Raw genomic sequence first — 20,733 nt, forward strand, 5'->3', positions numbered from 1 at the left:
CATACCACAATGAATCAGCTAGCCCCAAAGAAATCACCTCTTTTGATTGGCACTCCTGACAATACAATACTCTGATTGCATCAGTAGAAGCCAATAGTCGTCTGAATGTTGTAGAGGCCATAGACTCTCAAGTACCTGTAAAAGGCCCTTAACATGTTGCTTATGGTGAAGGCATATCACTGTCTCTTTTTGTCATGCAAACGCAGATTTCCTTGGATGAATGGTTGTACCGAACCACATATGATTCCCACATTACTGCAAGTCATTCCCTGATGCATGTCAATATTTAGGTTATGAACCTTCTAGGGGTGGGCGGCTTGGAGTTTTGGGCACTCCATGCTCTACTTGAAGTGCAGAGTTCTACCAAAAACTCCACTAGCCCACCCAGCGGAGTGGAGCTCACCCCATGCACACTGCAGCCCAGTTATAGGCCACACAGCGCAAGCGCAGACTGTCTGCGCTTGCGCTGTGTGGAACATAACTGGGCTGCTTGCACAGTCTCATCCCAAAGATGCAGCTGGATGGAGCTTCCATGTCTTCCTTTGCCAGCAGGCCCGGGCCGGGCCATGAAGAAGGGGCAGAGGAAGGCAGGTAAAGAGCTAGGTCCCTGGCAACGAGGGCCCAGGTGAGTCCTTGTTTTTTTACTTTTTCATTGGTGCACACTGGTGCACAAGAAGACAGAAACAGGCAGCTTTTGCTGCCTACTGCCCTGGCCTGAATTCAAAAGTTGCTATTTCAGGCCTCTTGTGCACCAGTCTGCACAGTCCTCTTGTGCATCTGCCTGCCCCGTGTGAAGTGCACATGGGATAGGCCAGTGCAGAAGAGGCCTGAAACAACAGCTTTAACTGCCTACGGCCCTGACCTGAATTTAGGCCAGGGATGTAGGCAGAGAAAGCTGCTGTTTCAGGCCTCCTGTGCCCCAGCCTGTCCTGTGTGCAGTGCACATGGGATAGGCAGGTGCACAAGAGGCCTGAAACTGTAGCTTTCATTGCCTATGGCCCTCTCCTGGATGTACCCAATCTCGGAAGGCCCACTCTGCTTGTGCTACAGAGATTGGGCACATTCAGTACCGGGACGGTGCCACTCAGCGGCTCACAGAACTCTGCCTCTGCAAAATTCCACTGAGTTTTAAATCAACTCCAAGGAACTCCGTGGAATAGAATTCTGTGAGCTCTGCTCAGGCCTAGAACATTCACCACTTAACATGTGAAAGCACTTTGCTAACCAATTCTACATCAATGGCATAGAAATGCACATTGTGGGTAAAAACTGTAGTCCTACCTGTCATGTCCTTCATTGCTACTGCAGATGTATATGCCCAATTACCTGGAATGACAAGTGTGGGTATGTGTGAGCCACCAATCAATGTTGACACACTATTGTCTGTGGCACCACATGAACTGTAGTTTTGTCACATCTGTCCAATTCAAAACACACGTTGGCATGCACAGGTATGTGAGGGAATCAGACATCATCCCACGAAGACAGATAGACCATGCATGAAACAGCAAGAAAAATGATATGGCAATAGTGAAAGATACACCTGCTAACATGTAAGCACAAGGAATAATGGCAACAGTGATGTCACCAAAATAATGTCACTGGACAGTCACTACTTACCAAAGAAAAGTATTGATCTAAGACTGCACCCAAAGGGCAAGTGTGTACTGTCACATGTATGATGGCAATCTTCACATGACAGACAGTAGTGAGGCCCCAGCACTTGTCACACACTGGAGACAAGTGGCCTGTGGGGGTCAGATGCCAATAGTAGACTTGAGTAGACACAGGGATGAGTACAGTGATTTACTAATTCATGTTGTTTGGGCAGACACACTGAAGACAAGTGGACTGTTGGGTACAAATAATACTCACAACAGCAAACATCATGCCCTGATTGATCACTGCACTCAGCCTTGTTTTGACCCTGGAGAGTTAATTGGTTATGGACTTTACTCTGTTGTGTCCTAGGTCACTGGTCTAATAGGCAAGGCACCTCAGCATGAACCAACTACCATACTTACTCAAACAATCACTCGTGTGTGTCACACATAGCCAATCTCCAATCTGCAAAAGGGGATGGCAGACTTTAACACATCAATGTGGCAATGTGTCAGGCAGAAATATGCACAGGACTCATCCCTTTGTAGCTGCTGAGCTCTCCTCAATGCCCATCAAGCTTGGGGTAGGCCAATGCCAGAATGTGGGCTATTAGTGGGGTCAGGCTCCAACGTACACCCCGCCCACATTGGGAGGACAGCCCCAGCTGGATATCTCTGATCTTCTGGGCCCAGTGTTTCATGTCCTTCCACCTCTTCTGACAGAGGGCATCTGCTTGCTATGGACCCCCAATGGTCCACACCTTCCGGGCAATGGCTCTCCAAATCCCTTTCTTCTGATGGGCGTTCAACTGTATGGATGCAAGGGACAAATCAAAAGGTTATAAATCCATTATTTGTGGCCAAATGGTTGTGTCTTCAGAAACACCAGGCACAAAAATAGTGTAATTGTAAACACAACACAAGTGTAAGGCGCACATGCTGATAAGTACAGGGACATGACTGCACACTTTTGGAGTTATTTGCAGGCTAGCCCACTACCCTGCTCATGGCCTACACTGACTAAGCAAGCCTACTGACATCAGTTAGCCCAGGCTCAAGCAACATGCACTGTGATGTGAGCCACAATGAAACACAACACACTATTGTGGCCTTCTGAAGGATAAAATCCTTGGGCCAGACTGGACAGACACGTACATCTAGCCACATTGACTCAATGCATACAGTTTATCCAGGAAACTACCATAATACAGACTTCACCCTAACACTTAAGTGACAATGAAAGGGCAGCCATGGGTGGCAAGGAAAATCTCTTCCCTGTGCAAGTGTGGAAATGTGGGCTATCCAATGTTAACTCGTACCACTTCAGGGTGGGTTTGTGTGGTATGTACTTGTAGCACAGACCACACTTTTTACTATATGTGGCATCCTACAGAGATGGCATCCAACCCACTAAGGTCAGTTTGGTCTGACTGGTTGCATGTAATCAAGATAATGAGTGACATGACATGCCCTCCCTGGAATCAACTATCTGCTCTGCTGGTTTGGCACTTGTACAATATGCCTGTGCTGGACAAATATAACTTATGTAAAGGAGACCGCAGAGCTGTGGGAGTAAGAGACCTGTCATAAGTCAATGACAGACACTCACAATGAGGCTAAGTGAACAAATGAACTAGGTCATGGAGTTACCTCAGTACCCATCCCTAATGTAGTTAATGGACAAAAGCCTTCAGGCCAAGTCTTTGACACTGAAGGCTCATTTTGTCCACATGCCAGGATCTGCAGGTCTACAGGGAGTGGGCCTTGCGGCACAGTAGCATAGCCACAGTAACTCTACCCCAGCCTTGGCCTAGGCCCTTGTCTCTACAGGCGGAGCATATAGACACTATGAAACACTCACATTTCCATTACTTACATGCTGAACAGTACATCATATGCCCATCTTCTATATGGCTTGTGTAGCACTTTGAAGTGCACAGAGATTTTTATATGGGTCTCAGTTACCAAGGCCAAGGCTGAGTGCTCTGGCACTATACACATTGCTAACAAGATCCTCAAATGGATCACATATTATACATATACAGCTCATGCTGTGATGCACATATATCATTTGACAATTACAGCCATCATATCCAAAGATATGTCATTGTATGGCTGCAAAGTCTCCTTGCCTAGCTAAATGAATGCAACACAAGGAGGATCTAGGCCTCATCACACATCTCACTACACAATGTTAATCTGAAATATATAGAGTACTTTTTCCACTACCTTTACAATGTATATCCTATGTATGGCACACAACATGTTGCACAGGCATCCAAAAAGTCTAATTGTCACGCAGAGGCACATTGTACCCTATGAAGAATGAAAGGATTGTGTTGAACAGAGTCAAAAATTCCTATGAGGTTCTTTCCTGCTCCTCTGGTGAGCCAGAGAGCTGACCATACATGGAATGGACCTCCTCAATGAGCCGCTCCAGCTCCTCAGTAGAGAAGGCAGGGGCCCTTTCATCTGCTTGGCCTGGTACTGCTGCTGTTAGAGGCGGCACATAGCAGCTGAAGTGGTGGAGGTGTTGCTGGCAGCAGTGTCAGGAGACAAGTTAATGAATTTGCAAAATGCTGGCGTACATTTATGCCACTTATGCAGTCGTCACTACTGACAGCCACAGCCATTGGCCCGCAACTGTCACAGGCAATAACGTTAGCCTATGGCTGTGTCCGCTGTGGTTGGAACCATGTGGTCAACTTCCGCCACCAGTCATGGGTAGTTCCTAACGTTCAGTGAAGTAGGTCAGGCGTCTGCCATTTAGACAGTTGGAAATTCAGTATTGGGCCCTGATAAATGTGTCACAACACCAATATATGTATTGGATCATCGCAAACATTCTAAAGCAGCCTTGTTGCATAGGTACTACTACACAAGCACCAGTGTAGTGTTTTGCTTGCCACAGATGGCATATTACGGTAGAGCACTGTCCACTGCCACTGACGGTATTTTTGGCAGTCAGAACAGACTGTCAGATTTCGATGGGCTTTGAGGAGCAGGTAGTTGGGTGTTGCCCAAATCCATGTTGTGGACCCATGTGTTGACAACCATGGGGGTCACATTTTACCCTTGTGTAGTTGACAGCTGTGATGTGAACTGAGTGTAACATATTTCCAGTGAGAAATGCTTTGTCACATGATTTTGTTGCTTTTCATCATGCATGTTGGTGTGGACACAGTGACTAATGCTTCAACTCAATTATTTTCACAAATGGGTAACCTGGGAGAGGGAGGAGGTGGCAACCTCCAGTGTACGGTCCATTTCCAGACCATGAAACCATGGGAAAAAGTCACATCGTCAAACAGTACTGTCTAAATAGGCAAACAATTCTGGATTTATGTCGTCAGTTGGAGCCAGATCTGATGCTTGAAATACAGTAATCCAACATGCATACCACCCATTGTTCAACTCATGGCAGTATTACATTTCCTGCCCACAGGGTCCTTCCGAAATACAGTGGCCTTATCTTGTGGTATGTCCCAACATATGTTCAGTGTTGTGTTCAGAGATATGGAATCAGCAATGATGAAGTACATTCACAGCTACATCAGGTTCCAGAGGTGTGAGGATTTAGCCAATGTGAAGGCTGACTTCTAGGGATTTGCTAGCCTCCCTCACGTGGTGGGAGCCATTGATGGCAAACCTGTTGCCTTGGTGCCACCAGAGGCCAGTGAACAAGTCTATCGCAACAGGAAATACTTTCATTCTATCAACGTGCAAGTTGTCTGCTTGTCGGATCACTACATCTCAATTGTCTGTTCCTGGTTCCCAGGTTATGCTCATGATTCCTTTGTAATACGCAACATCACCATACCCCAGCTGATGTCACAACTGCAACAAAAGAGGGCCTGGCTGGTTGGCAAGTCACATCTGTCCTGATCTTGTGTGTCCATTGGTAGTTGCTACAATCATGAAGTGAGTTACTCATTGTTGCATTTATGCCTCATTTCTAAATAGAAGATTCAGAATATCCTTGGTTATTGACGCCACTGAAAGATCCAAGTATGCCAGGGGAAGTTGGCTTCAATGAGGCCCATGCAAGAAAACAGCGGGCAGTGGAGCAGGCGTTTGGGCTCCTGAAGGTCAGATTTCACTGTCTGGACAGGACTGGGGAACCCTCCTCTACTCACCCGGAAAAGTGTGTCAGATCACTGTGGCAAGCTGCATACTCCATAACATTGCCCTGTGGAGGAACGTCCCTTACATACCAGAGGAGGGATAGCCTGCAGTGCCACTGGATGAGAATCCTGAATTGCCAAATGAAGATAATAAGGGGGAAGAGGAGGGAGTTGACTTGCGACAAGATCTCATCAACAGCTTTTTCTCATGAGTATAAGTATGTCATAAGATGCCATGACTTTGACTGTTCAATGAACCATAGGTGTGATAATGTGTGGAGTTAATTCTTGGAAATAGTCAGGGAGCTGATGCTCAGGCAAAATCAGCCAAAGGGTGTTTGATGAGCTAGCATTTGACACATCCACATCTTGATGATGTTGCTTTAATTGTGTCAGATTAATTGTAATGTTCTTTGTTCCCGAGATGCTTGCTATGTATCATATGTATGGTTTTATAACTAAACTCCTTGTTTTGTTCTTTGTTTAGGTACCTTCACCATGACATCTTCATGTGTGCATTTCAGAGTTGTGACATTGGCAGGTATGTAATGCTGTTTGGACATACGAAGTGGACATGGATTGTTCCTGGGAATGTAGGTGACAGACTTTGGGTGTAGAACACCTGTGCCAAGACAGCTTGCACAGTGATAGGATGGAAGTTCAGAGGACTCCATTGGACTTGTTCCTTGCAATGTGGTGGCCCTTATGCATCATGTGTGTCATCATGCAGTCAGAAAATATGTAGTCCACAGCAGAATTCATGTTAGTTTCCTTCACATTTGCAAAACACTCTTTTTGTAGGAACTGCATGCAGCTGTTGATGTGTTTCAACATTGTAGGCCAAAGTGCCTGTGGCACATCACTGACATTTGATTGTGTCATACCACCAGATGCAGAAGCACTGGGTTGTAATGATGCTGTGATCAGAAACTGTTGTACTGCCATGTGTCTGAGTCTTGCATTATATGATGTTGGATTACTTTTGTATGGTAGTCGATATGGCTCCAGCTGATTACAACAACCACTTCAATGTTTCTCTATTTTATAGGACAATGTCTGATAATCCCTTCCTTCCATGGCCTGGATGTCTGTACCTGTAAATGTGATCATTTATCCAGTATGATTCAATCATGTATGATTTGCTACGTTTCAGACTTATTGACAGCCTATGCGCTGAACAAAATAATAAAATGTCTTCTTTGACAAGATACTTGTATGTATGTGATTGTGTGGAATGGTTGCAATACTGTGCTGAACACTGTGTACATACAACATATCCCTGCTTGCACAAATACCTTGGATCATCATCGTATGCTTCACATGGTCTGACATATCTACATAGCTAAATGTGAAACTTAAGACAGCAGGCAACACATTTATGACAGGTGAATTTACTGCATTGTTACTATATACAAAAATATTTGGGACAGAAAGAAACAAAAATGTAAAGTGAAGGGGTCAGGTATGGTGAATAAAATCATTAGAGTAGATGCCACATCATTGGAAGTCCAAAGTCCAGAGTATATCTCCCATTGGAAATTGAATGTGGTTTAGGATCAGTCCACAGAGTGTATGTGTGACATACAAAGGAGGACTTTAAGGAAGTGGTTTATTGTTGGCACTGGTGGGTGTTTTACCATTCGCAACCCCGGGATTCTTTGCTGGACGTCCCAGCCTGCTAGGTGGAAGGGATCAGAAGCTGCTGAGGCAGGGGAGTCTGTGGGTGGTTGTGCCTCTGGCAAGGCCTCCCTTCCTGTGACTGCCGCAGATGTACTTAGGGATGATGTAGTTGCCACACAATAAGGGGAAGATAGGGGGTAAAATCCCTGCTCAGGGTGGTGTTGATTTCCCTCAGCACACCTTTTATGGTGCCCATTTTGATGTTATGGGCATCCATTTTTTTCTATCATCACCCTCTGAAGCTGCTTCATTTCCTGGAGTTCAGTCAACACCTTGCCCATAACGCCTTCAGGCTCCTGATAGACCGCCAAGATGTAGCTTTTGGTCTCCCGGCCGACAGCAGCCTCAGTAATTCCACTCTGTTGATCCGCAGCATCCCTCCTACACACCCTTCCTCCATAAGCTTGTGCCCTTGGCACAGGGTGTACTCTCCAACTGGGTACTGAACCCTGAGTGTCAGGAGTGTCTGAGTTGCACTTCAGGATCTAGGACTGAGGGGCACAAGATGGTGGAAACTGTGCTGGGTACACCAGTAGGGGCTCTTCATTGCCTGGGATGTTGATGTAACAAGACTGGGAGGCGACATTGTGGGCATAGTGAGACTCACTGTTGTCATCTGACCAGGTTGCCCGATGGGCCAATCACTCAATCAATCAGAGTATTTGTAAAGTGCACTACTCACCCATGAGGGTCTCAAGGCGCTGAGGGTAGGGGGGGCTGCTACTAGCCAAACAGCCATGTCTTGAGATGTCTCCTGAAGGAAAGTAGGTCCTGTGTTTGGTGCACGTGGGTGGGAAGAGTGTTCCACATCTTGGCGGCTAGGTGGGAGAACGATCTGCACCCGGCGGTCATTCTGTGGATGGGTGGGACGGTGGTGAGGGCAAGGTCAGCGGAGCGAAGCTGTTGGGTCGGGGTGTAGAAGGAGAGCCATCTGTTGAGGTATTCTGGACTGGTGTTGTGCAGTACCTTGTGGGCATGGGTGACGAGTTTTAACCTGATTCTCTTGTTGACGGGGAGCCAGTGTAGGTCTCTCAGGTGTACTGTGATGTGGCAGTGGCGGGGGATGTCCAGGATGAGGTGTACAGAGGCTTTCTGTATGCATTGCAGTCTTTTCTGGAGATTGGCCCTGGTTCCTGCGTGGAGGGCATTGCCATACTCCAATTTGCTGCTTACGAGGGCTTGGGTGACCGTCCTTCTGGTTTATGTAGGGATCCATTTGAAGATCTTCTGAAGCATGTGGAGGGTGTTGAAGCAGGAGGACAAGATGCCGTTGACTTGCTGGGTCATTAATAGTGGTGAGTCCAAGATGAATCCAGGTTGCGTGCGTGGTTGGTGGGTGTCGGTGCAGTTCCCAGTGTGGCAGGCCACAAGGAGTCATCCCATGCGGAGGGGGTGGAGCCGAAGATGAGGACCTCAGTTTTGTCAGAATTCACTTTCAGACAGCTGTTCTTCATTCCTTCATGGAGGCTGGTCTTGGCGATTGCTGGGTCCTTAGTGGGGAAGAGGATCAGCCAGGTGTCATCGGCATATGAGATGATGTTGAGGTGGTGTGATCAGGCAGTGCTAGCGAGCGGAGCCATGTAGACGGTAAAGAGGGTTGGGCTGAGGGACAATCCGTGGGGTTTGTTGTAGATGATTCTGGTGTCTTCAGAGCAGAATGGAGTTGTGGACTCTCTGAGTTCTGATGATGAGGAAGGAGGTGATCCAGTCCAGGGCTCTGTCATGGATTCCTGCGTAGTTGAGGCGCATGCATAGGGTGTGGTGGCAGATGGTGTTGAACATGGCTGAGAGGTCCAGGCTGATGAGGGCCATGGCTTTTCTGTTGTCAAGTATGGTCCTGATGTCATCGGTGGCGGCGATGAGGGCGGTTTCGGTACTGTGGCTGCTGCGGAATCCGGATTGGGACGGGTCCAGAGTGTTGTTCTCCTCGAGGAAACAGGTCAGTTGTTTATTGACAATTTTCTCTATGACTTTTGCTGGGAAGGGGAGCAGGGAGAGGGGGCGGACGTTCTTGAGGTCCTTTGGATCCGCCTTGGGTTTCTTCAGGAGGGAGTTGATCTTGGCATGTTTCCAGCTCTCTGGGAAGGTGGCAGTCTCGAAGGAGCTGTTAATGATCTTCCGGAGTTGGGGTGCCATGACAGAGCTTGATTTGTTGAAGATGTGGTGAGGGCAGGGGTCGGATGGCGAGCCAGAGTGGATGGTGTTCATGATTTCGATGGTGTTGTTGACATATGTCCAGGAGAGAAGGATGCTCCAGGACCATTCTCTACATCCACAAGTCCAGGAGTGTCATCATCATCGAGGGCTTCATCGGGGGCAGTGGGTATCTATTTGGTGGCCTCCATTTGCCCAGTGGCAGCTCAACCCGTTGACGAAGAAAGTACATTGTTACTGGTTGAAATATGACATCAACCCCCAAGGGTTTTGTGTTACAGTATGTAGAGATATTAGACATTCTTAAGTTGTAGGTTAGCCTATTGTGCCATGTTACCATGGTATTGGAGTATTTGGCCTGACATGTGTGAAGCTTGCTTAAACTATTTGACTCAAGCAGCTCATGAAATGTACAGATCAGTTGCACTTTGGATGAAGGAATGAAAATGACATCTTACCAACAGTGAAGCCAACATAGTGGAGAGGCAACATATGCCTTTGACCATTTGGAGGCCTAGTTGAGTGAGATACAGGCAAACACAGAAGTGTGTTGCATATGTAACTGCAGTCATCTTGTGTACAGTGCTGTGTAAATGTGCTTGCTGCCACTACTAATCTGGTGATGCAGCTTAAGGCCTTAGAAATACTTGATATACACACTTGGTAAGATATCATTCCTGTCCTCAATAGTTTAATCTTGCTATAGCAGGTCAAGATGGAACTAGGTAGACAGATACATCTCTGAGTTGAGCATGATCTGTATATTGCTCACTCATAGGTGACTAAACCTCAATTGAGAGTTAACAAACAGGTGGATTTGGGCAAGTGAACATTGGGTTGATGGTTGGAATTACAGACACAGGGCCTCCTGGGAGTTGAAGTCAGGTCACTCCCTCTATTTCACACACTAGACAAACATTCAGTATTACATATCTGTAGGAAGACTGCATTTACGTTTGAGCATACATTTACATGTTGAGACATACCATGAGTTCTGGGATGATTTTTTGGTATTGGAAGACTGACTAGCACCATTTTGACTTATGGCATGTGATGGGCCTTGGTAGCTCTGATGTTGGGTCCAACAATACACATTGACAATGTTACATCTCGGATACTCTGGGTATTGAATGTTGGTGAAGTAACAACGCAGTGGCAAAAGCTGATCTGTGAGCATGCAGTACATTGCAGTTTTATGTTGTAACTTACTAGACTCCACTCTCCCAGATATTCCTGTCATGCCCAGGGAATGCAGGATTACCAAGACCTTCTCCTCCCAGGGAAAGAGTATTAATGGGGCACTGGGAGAGCCAACACCAGTCTTGTTGGCCTCCATCTGTTGCCTTGAGGCCAGGGAACGCACCATGCCCCTCAGGTTGTTCCACCTATTCCTAATGCCCTTTTATGTGCTCAGGGTGGTGCCGGGGCATTCACTCTGTCGATGATCCTTTGCTACAGTTCCATTTTCCTACTGAGAGGAATATGCTGGACAAGAGCTTCAAACATTTGTGGTTCTACTCTTACGATTTCATCCACCATGACTCTCAACTCATCTTCAAAAAAACTGGGATTTTTGGGATGTGATAAGGTGGACAACTAAAGTGGGTGACAGGGATTTAAGTAACAAGAGAAGTGCAATAGGAAGTGAATGGACAAAAGTATGTGCAATGAGTTAGATGGGATGGTGAAAATAAAGGGGGCCTAATCAATGGAAAAAGAAAATCAGTGGTCGGTGTTCTTTGTTTTCAAGTGGAGATGCAAACGATTTTGGTCTGAGAAGGGGTATGTTTTTTTAGTGTGATTTGCAGGTGTGTCCAGTGGACCAATGTGTGTCAGCTGTGTTAATTTTTAATTCATCCAATGTGCACTTGTCTGCTACTTTGCTTATCTCGGACCGCTGTGGTCGACTGCCATTAAGCAAATGCTGCAAGGGGTTTGCCACGGCGACTGTGTGTTTTTAATAGGCTTGGTGGTTGGCCGAAGAGCTAATGACTTTGGTGGTTGGAGCGCCTAGATAGCAGACCGTCGCGTCACTGGCAGTCTGCCTTTTTGCTTGGTGGGTGGGGGTTCTTCTTGTCTACATTGTAATACAGCATACAAGTGGCCACCGGCGCAGTCATCTTTTTAGGTCCACAAACATGGCGGTCTGACTGCCAAACTTGTAATCAGACCCTCTCTTAATATCTTTCCATTTGAAGATGTTTATGAACAATCTGCAAGTTGTGCAGTAGCACCAGGGAGAAAACGTTGATTGGAAATGCAATAGAAATAAAGCATTTTTTCCCTACATCCATTTTTAAGATGTTTTTGTTCGCTGTCATTCACCAGTAAACAGATAAGCACTGAGAAAACTAATATCGCAAAGTACAAACGTCAAACCTTTCAGCTTTTCCAATACTTGTTATTTAAGAAGGGCCACTTTTCACGTCTACTTGAAAATTAGGCAATACACAGCTAAATTGCGCAATTCTTTGGATTATTATGAAGAGGGTGAACCATCTTGTTGAAAGTGTCCTAATGAATGGAACTATTCCTATCATAGAAACTCAGCAGGAACCGCAGGAGTCCAGCTAAGAACACAGCGAGCACTGGTGCCATAATGTGGTGTTCAACATTGTGAAGCTAAGGTTTGCAAGCTTTAAGGAGCTCCAAGTGGGATTAGCGCTACATGTTGCGCCCTGAAAAGAGAAGGCCATTACTCCTAAAGGAGGTTAATTTCATGTTATTTGAAAGCGTGAATAGAGGGATTTTTATTTAAAAACACCTTAAATCACGTAAAATCTTAAAGGTATGTTCATAAATTTCATCTCCAGCTCAAATGGACATGAATGGACTTTTACAATGTTTCCAGTTTCACTAGACTTTCCGACAGAATGCCTGGAAAACTGCACCAATTACAAATTTCCAGGTTTAACTGGACGCCGTTTGTAGGTTAGCATTTCTCTATGCAGGATCGTACTCAGTGAATGTTTGCATTGTAGAAGGCTGTGCCACTGTGTAACTGCACACAGCCAACCACATCCTCCCTGTGGAAACTCAATCACCCACATTTCCTCTTAGTTTAGTTTTTCTTTTCTAAGCATGGAAAGGGATTTATTTCAGCCCTTGACTGACGAAATCAGTATGATTTCTGGTATAGAAAAGGGCTGGAGGGGTGTATGTGAATGTTCAGAAACTGAAGTGTTTGTGGCCTTTCATAAACTTTAAAGATAATCACACCTTGAACTGTCCACTCTCCCCTCTTGTGTCGGATTTTCTCCCACATAACATTAAACCAGTGTAGAGTAATTTTAGACTGGGTTAATTGGATTTACAACTTCTAGCCCGCCTTTTGTGATTACAGAGCAATCATAAGTTCAGCCACCTCTGAACATAAAAAAAATACTTTTTCAACCAAAAAATAACTTTATGAATTGGCTCCAAACACTTCTTAATTTGTGAAATAACGAATGCAGGTGCCCAAAGCTCTGCTCAGCAGCCCACAGCTGGTGCAGTTAAATGTTGGCAATCAGAACACTCCTGAATTCACCTCATGCCTCTTTAATCCACTGTCAGTCACTCTCTGCCTCTTCATGTCTTGCAAGTTTTGGCTTTATCCCTTTATGATGGTTTCTCTGGTCCTGATTCAGGAAGGCAAACTTGGACGTTTGATCTAAACTTAGACCAAATGTCTAAGTTTGCGACTTTAGGAATTCACAAAGGGCATTAACGAGTACTATTTAGGTCCACCCCTAGTACAGACCTAAAGATAGTACTTGTAAATGCCCTTTGTGAATTCCCAAAGTCGCACAGACCTAAAGATAGTACTTGTAAATGCCCTTTGTGAATTCCCAAAGTCGCAAACGTGGACATTTGGTCTAAGTTTAGACCAAACGTCTAAGTTTAACTTTGTGAATCGGGCCCTCCATCTTTCTCTTCTTCCTTCTTTTCCCTTCAGCTTTTTTCCCCCTTTCTTGGTCTTGGCAAAAGTCTGATGCAGAAAAGTAAGTGAGGGTGCCCAAAAAAAGAGTGCTGGTTCCTCCACACTTGCAACCACCGGCTCAAATTAAGCACTGGCTCCACATAGTGCTGGGATTGGTACTGGGCAGCTACAGGGTCACACGGTTGCAATTAAGCAAGGGATTCATGAATGGCAGTGTATGTTTCTTCTAGGATAATGACATTTAATTAAAGCAATATTTTAAACAAGTGTGTGCCACAGCAGAGAGGTCACAAAGGAAATGTGCATAAACAAGATCTTGATTTGTATGAAAAATAATGAAACAGTAGAATGTAAAATGTAAACTCTAAAAAACATTGTCGGCCACTCATCTTCTCATAAGACACTGCATAAATAAATTAAATTTGCAACCAGCCCACGATAAGCAGATGAAAACAAAGTTAAGTGATTTTGAAAGCCCCGATACAAAGAAATTATTCTAAACAGGAACCGTTTAAATGTAAACCCTCAGAAGACTTACAATGCAATGATCTTGATCAAACAAAAATAAGCACATCCGCAGAATCAGAGCAAATGAAAGAGGCAATTACAAGTGCAGTTAATAAGGTTTCAGGAATCTTGTGGAAAGGGCACGGGAAACGTCCATACTAAACGAACCACGACTCTTAGCAGCCTTAAGATATATATAGCACATGTTCGCATTTCGTTAAATGTAGGAGTTGAAGTGTTTAACAAAAGCTGCAGAAGCAAAATATGTATTTGAATTAAAACAGAAACCAAGGCATGGGTTACCCGTGTAATAGCTGCACATCGTCTGTTCTTTATTTACAACGCGGAGGGCGCTGTTCACTAAGATCGCTCGATCCTTACCATGTTATCAGACCCAACAAGTGAAATCTCCACGAGATTCCAAGCTACGGCCAGGGTTACCACTTCATTCCAGGTCACTTAAAAGCATATCCACAGTTTCTGCAGCAGATTATTGCAGACCCCTTCCAGTGATGTCCCATCACTTCTGAAAAGATGGCTGTCCAAGGCACATCCCTGGACCTCTGAATACTTCCCCAACAGTCTGTGGGGCATCACATGCAATGGTTAGTGAGTAGATCTGGAACCCTGACTGGCAATTTCGATTTTTATCTTATAAGCGTTTCTCAGGCATGCTTTTTGTAATCCCATGTTCTACCCTGGAACTGGTTTGAGGCACTTCTTTCTCTTTTTCTAGCACGCTTTCCAGGCCAGAAAGACCTTTTGGGCCATATTTATACTTTTTGACGCAAAACTGCGCTAACGCAGTTTTGCGTCAAAAAAATTAGCGCCGGCTAACGCCATTCTGAAGCGCCATGCGGGCGCCGTATTTCATCAATGACGTTAGCCGGCGTTATCCGCCGGCGCTGCCTGGTGTGCGTGGAAAAAAACGACGTACACCAGGCAGCGCCGGCGTAGGGGGATATGGAGCTTGGGCGTCAAAAAATGGGGCAAGTCAGGCTGAGGCAAATTTTTCGCCTCAACCCGATTTGCGCCATTCTTTCGACTCCCAACCCCCATAGAAATGACTCCTGTCTTAGCAAAGACAGGAGTCATGCCCCCTTGCCCAATGGCCATGCCCAGGGGACTTCTGTCCCCTGGGCATGGTCATTGGGCATAGTGGCATGTAGGGGGGCACAAATCAGGCCCCCCTATGCCACAAAAAAATGTAAAAAAAATACTTACCTGAACTTACCTTAATGTCCCTGGAATGGGTCCCTCCAGCCTTGGGTGTCCTCCTGGGGTGGGCAAGGGTGACAGGGGGTGTCCCTGGGGGCTTGGGAGGGCACCTCTGGGCTCCTTCCGAGCCCACAGGTCCCTTAACGCCTGCCTTGTCCAGGCGCTAAAAAACGGCGCAAAAGCGGCCGTACGTCATTTTTTTTGACCCGCCCACTCCCGGGCGTGAATTTTGCCCGGGAGTGTAAATACGGCGCACATGCCTCGGAGTCAATTTTTTAGACGGGAACGCCTACCTTGCATCTCATTAACGCAAAGTAGGTGTCCACGCTAAAAAATGATGCAAACTCCATGGACTTTGGCGCTATACGCGTCTAACGCCAAAGTATAAATATGGAGTTCGTTTTGCGTCGGAATTGCGTCAAAAAAAACGACGCAATTCCAGCGCAAACAGAGTATAAATATGCCCCTTTGTCTCCAGGCATTGGTAGACATTAGTGGTTCATGCTGGGAGAAACTCACAACATGAGCACCAAGAGAAGTGAGCCCCACCTGACTCCAGTCAATCTTTTGGTCGCAGCATTTCTGGGTAAAAAAAAGTGTCAGTTCCTATAAAAAAAGGTAACTCAACACTTCAGATAAGACTGCTGTCTTCAGACTCCTCCCATCCTCTGTCTAATCTGTAAACTTCTTACTTGTATAGAGTTAGGGTCTCAAGGTGCTGTACACATACCACTGTGGAACCCCTCCTGGCTTTTCCCTGTGAGGTGCCAACTCCTGGGCAACCCCCAAGGTGAAGCCAGGTATCCCAGCACTGTTGGGGCATTGTGGAGATTAAGCAAGCTATGCCCAGAGTTACAGAGTGGGACCCATGAATTAGATTAGGCACCGATGCAAGAATTATCAGGTACAAGGAAATTGAGTCCCAGGCAGGAATTGAACCCTGGTCCCGGGCCAGATTTCTGCATCAGGGTCTGCCGCTCTAACCATTGAGCCACACTTCTCCACTTGAATCATAATGGCAGCGCAAGTCTTTTTCCTGCTCTCTGCACTTTGGCCTGTGGCTACCCGCCTTGACTCTCGAAAGTTCGGCCTAATCTCTGCAAGCTGTCTCCATTGCTTTGTCTAATTTTCTGAGATAATGCATTATGTAGTGTTGGTATGAAGTAGTATGTGCCTGGACTGTGTGCGCTGTGTCAATTGGAGTTGTTGGGATTTTGAAGTGCGACCGAAAGCAGGTTGTACAAGATGAAAGTTGGAGGAAGTCTGAAAGCTAACACTGTATTGCCCTGTTTCTCAGGTTTTATATAGCAATAGGCTGCGAAGCGTGGGGATGATGAAGAAAGGGCTCCGATCAGAAGTGCGGAAGTAACATTTTGTTGTGTCCTGCATTTGGTTCCTTCCTGGAGCACTCTCATTAGATTTGTGAGGCACTTCTTTCTCTTTTTCTAGCAAACACATACATTGCCACCACTGCCAAGCTTGTGCAAACCGGCAAATGGGTTACTGGGAAGGCATGCATGGAGCACCCCTCCAGACCCCAGAGACCCGCTCTGGTCATGTACTCCGTTAGGTAATGAGGCCAAAAAGTGAAAAACAAAGCAGATATTTTCATCTGCGTAGCTCAGGCAAGGGTGCACACTAGTAGCATTATTCAGTGGACATTTTATCCCAACAAAATGCCTCAGTATTTTAAGGCTATAATATTTGTAGCTCTAATTGTGAATCCTGAATTGTCCTGTTAATAATCCTATGATCGTTCAGAATTGACCATTTTTGTGATATACAGACCCACTTCCACCTATCAAACAAAACTGCTGTGAGGGTGGCACATTGCTTGCCAATCATGAACGTGACGCATTTAACGTCTTTAAAACGTCCACTGTTTTTTGTTTTTGTTTTACATAAGACAATATATTACAGATCTGAATACCAGACAGATACAGAGGAAGAAACTTTCACTCCTCCTGAAGTCTCTTTAATCCACATTTGAAAAAAAAGTTTGGAAGATGGTGCTTCAGATATGGTCTAATGGTATCTTACACAGTTAAAAACGTAGGAACAATGGTGTTTTACCACCTTAGACTGTGCTGAATTTCATCGCAGGAACATTGAAGGCCTCAGCTGTGTTTGGTTGGAAATCTAGCAACATTTGTTGGGATATCTAATGTAAACAACAGAATATAACACAATAACATCCACAAAACACTGCAATTAAAATATAACAAAGCTCAAGACAAAAAGCAGCAAAACAGTAGAAAATAAAGCAATACAGCAACCATAACACAGCACAACATCACAAAACACATCCACACCACTACCAAATACCACACACGAAATATACAAACCCCACCCAGACGTGCTAAGGGACCATCTCCCCCTATCGGCCATTCCATTGGGTACCCCTGTTTCACTCAGCCCTCCCCTATTTCCCATTGCACATCAGAGGGGAGACATCATTTGGGTTTAAACTGCCGCACTTTGTTGACGTGTACATCATCAGCATATAAACATCGCAATATTTGTCATTAATATCAATGCACAATAAAATGTTTCTTGGTCCTCCACGTTACCCTGTGGTTCCCATGTTATGGTGTTGAACGCCAGTGTTCTGGCACAGCCTTTTCTCCTGAGAGCCCTTTGGATAGGTAATCAGCGCTTTGCCGCTAGGCTTCGCTTGCTATCAAATCGCAGTGGGTGGCCCCCTGGCCTTGCCTGGGCTGCAAATGCCATGTGTGCCCACTGCTAACCCCTTGTTGGCCTTTTTGTCTGCTCCCCCCATGACCCTGGCATGAGGCATCCCAAGGACACTACCTGAGCAGCTCTCCTACTTTAGACTATTGTGCTGTCCATCCGGCGGTGTTTTATCTTCTCCTTGCTCCCAGATCCAAAACCTGCTGCTGAGACTCCCGCTCCTACAGTGTGGGTATGTGGGATAAAGCTGGGAGGTCACTTGTTCTCTGAGGTGCTGTCCTGCACCCTCTTTAGACCCCCACAGTACCAGCTGCCTCTATGACTGGTTGGCCCTTTTGAAGGATACTGGCCAATCTGCACCCTACCTTTTCGTAGGCTTGGGCCTCCTGCCGTGTGCTGGTCCCCGTCCTCAGAAGGTGTTTGTTGCAGGCCTCAAACAGGCCAGCTGCGCCAACCAGCCTGCCAACTCGAACATTCCTGTCACACAATACCTCTTCTTAACACCTGCTTTCATAATAAAAAAGGTGTTAACACTGAGCATTACCTTAAGTTAAGAACAAGGACGTGAAATGGTACTAGTACTACTCAAAAATGGTTTGTAATACTGCCAGTGACCTAAATTAGCATTTGCATTGCTGCTATTATTGTGCTTATGGGTAGAATGAGGTCAAAAGAGAGACTTGTTTGTTGGCCGAGCTGTAATTCAGCAGAATTCAGAATCGAAAAAGTTAGAAACGATCGTATAATGTTTGTTGTCGAAACAACATTTTACCATTTAAGTAGAGAAAACACTGAATTATTTTAACTAATCCTGAATCATAACAACTAATTAAATTGCAGCAACTTGGCACATGAAAACTGCTGCGTGGGAAGCTGCTCAGCACTGTAAACTGCATCCTACGATAATTGTAGGCCATTTTTTTCCTGTCTTTCTCATTGAGGGTTCTGGGATGGTTGGTTAAAGGCACATTATATACACTCTTGCTAGGCTCGAATGAACTCATCACGTATTTTCTCTGCCTATTTACCAATTGAGCATTACTCTAAGAGTGGGATAATCTAAGGTAGGGTAGCAGCAGGATCAATGAACGCCGACGCATTCTGTGCAAATTATAATGCGCCAAGGGCCTTAGATTAACACTTTAATCGAATTAGTATTATTAAGAAAGCAACAGCTCAAAATAATGGGGCATATTTATTAGTATTTCACGCAATGGATTGTGTGAAAGGGAGAGAGCAGAAATGCTCCACGTTTACAAAGAAATGGAACATTTCTGCTCTCTCCATGCTCTGCACATTGTGTGCTGCCTAGTGCCAAAGCAGGCAGACTACTCCATCTCTGCTGCCTTCATACACTTCCGATGTCCTGATAAACTAACTGCCGTCTGAGGTTCTGCCCTGTTTTCCGCCCACCGTATTTAGAGTGGGCAAAGATATGGGCTGCTAGGACAGTGAAATCTGCAAAATAAGCCCCCACTCCTTGGGAGAAATCTCCCACGACGAGAAAGTCATTGCCTATTTTATTTTCAAAAATACAATCCCGCTTTGAGATTTTGTTTTTTGCAAATAAGAAAATGTTGAACGCTTGATATATGGATCCGTCATGTTCACAGAACAATATGTAAAACTTTCAACGCATTTATAGCAACCTCCATGATGGAGATTCCTGTAAATGTAAGAGCTGCCCCCTGTGCCAGTAGAGACCTATAAATTTGTTGGGTAGAGTACCCTAGCCATCGCAGGAACAAAGACCTACCTAATCCATCCGCCAAATACAAAATAAGGCCCTTACTCCTTTATTTCAGATTTTTGATAGAGAGCTGCTCATACCAAACTTCGGTGTCAATGTGCTTTAGTGGTAACAAACTAGATATATGTGACTCAGGAATAACCAGGGAAGAACCTTTACAATGCAGGAATTAGCACGGCAGTGCCTTTAAGATGCAAAAAATTTTTAACACACAAATTTCTACCATGCATATGCCTTTACCACACATGCATTTACCATGTCTGGTAAGTCTTAAGGTAAGTATAAATGTTTGTGTGTGTGTGTACAGTTTATGTAGTAGTTTTCTACCTAATTTTGGACAGCTGATGTCCAGCTAATGGTTGTAAGTGTGTACAAAATGCATGTATACCTAATGCACTATAGAGGTGTAGAGGTGCAGAGCATTTTATAAGTCTTTGCATTGACGAGTAGCTCTGTGTGCAAGGAACTGTTGAATTGTGTTCAATATGTTCTACACAACATTTTGGTTCTGCAGTAAAAGTGTCCAACAGGAAAAACACTCTACGTAATGCATACTAACTTTTATAAGCATCCTTGAGTTATTATAGAGAATTGTGTCAGTATAATATTTTATGATTAACATAAAAGCATGTGTGCATCAGATAGTAATCTATGTACATTTCCTTGTTTTGTTTCAGAAGATATGGAAACTATAGAGTAAACAGTATGAAGGGTGTAGGTAGTATGATCTTTAGTACCTTCACATCTAGTTTTTTATTAACAAGCTATGAGTTTTTTGACAACTTTTGCATACAATGAACACTGCTCTTAGTAGATTCTTTTGAATACTCAGTGGTGTATTTCCCATGAGAATTTCATTGTTTGCAAACAGTGCGGTATAGAAACAACTCTGTTCATAGAGTAAACACTGATTACAGTGCTCAGTTCTTGATGGATATGAACATTATTGTAGGTTCAGTTTGTGTCTGAGGTTTGCTACAGATAAAATATTTTTCCTAGTAGGGCATTTGTTTTGGAATAGGCCTTCACTGTTTTAGCTTTCTTTGACCATTTGTATAGATATGGAACAGCTTGTGCAATGAGGGT

At 44.9% G+C, this 20,733-nt stretch overlaps 1 long non-coding RNA gene across 1 annotated transcript in view; it reads right to left on the reverse strand.

Moving 5' to 3' along the window:
* LOC138283351 (uncharacterized) overlaps positions 1–20,733 on the reverse strand; it is a 239,692-nt gene that overhangs the window by 145,845 nt on the left and 73,114 nt on the right. The gene's annotated exons all lie outside the window — the stretch shown is intronic.

Source organism: Pleurodeles waltl, chromosome 3_1, assembly GCF_031143425.1.
Source record: "Pleurodeles waltl isolate 20211129_DDA chromosome 3_1, aPleWal1.hap1.20221129, whole genome shotgun sequence".
NCBI lineage: Eukaryota > Metazoa > Chordata > Amphibia > Caudata > Salamandridae > Pleurodeles > Pleurodeles waltl.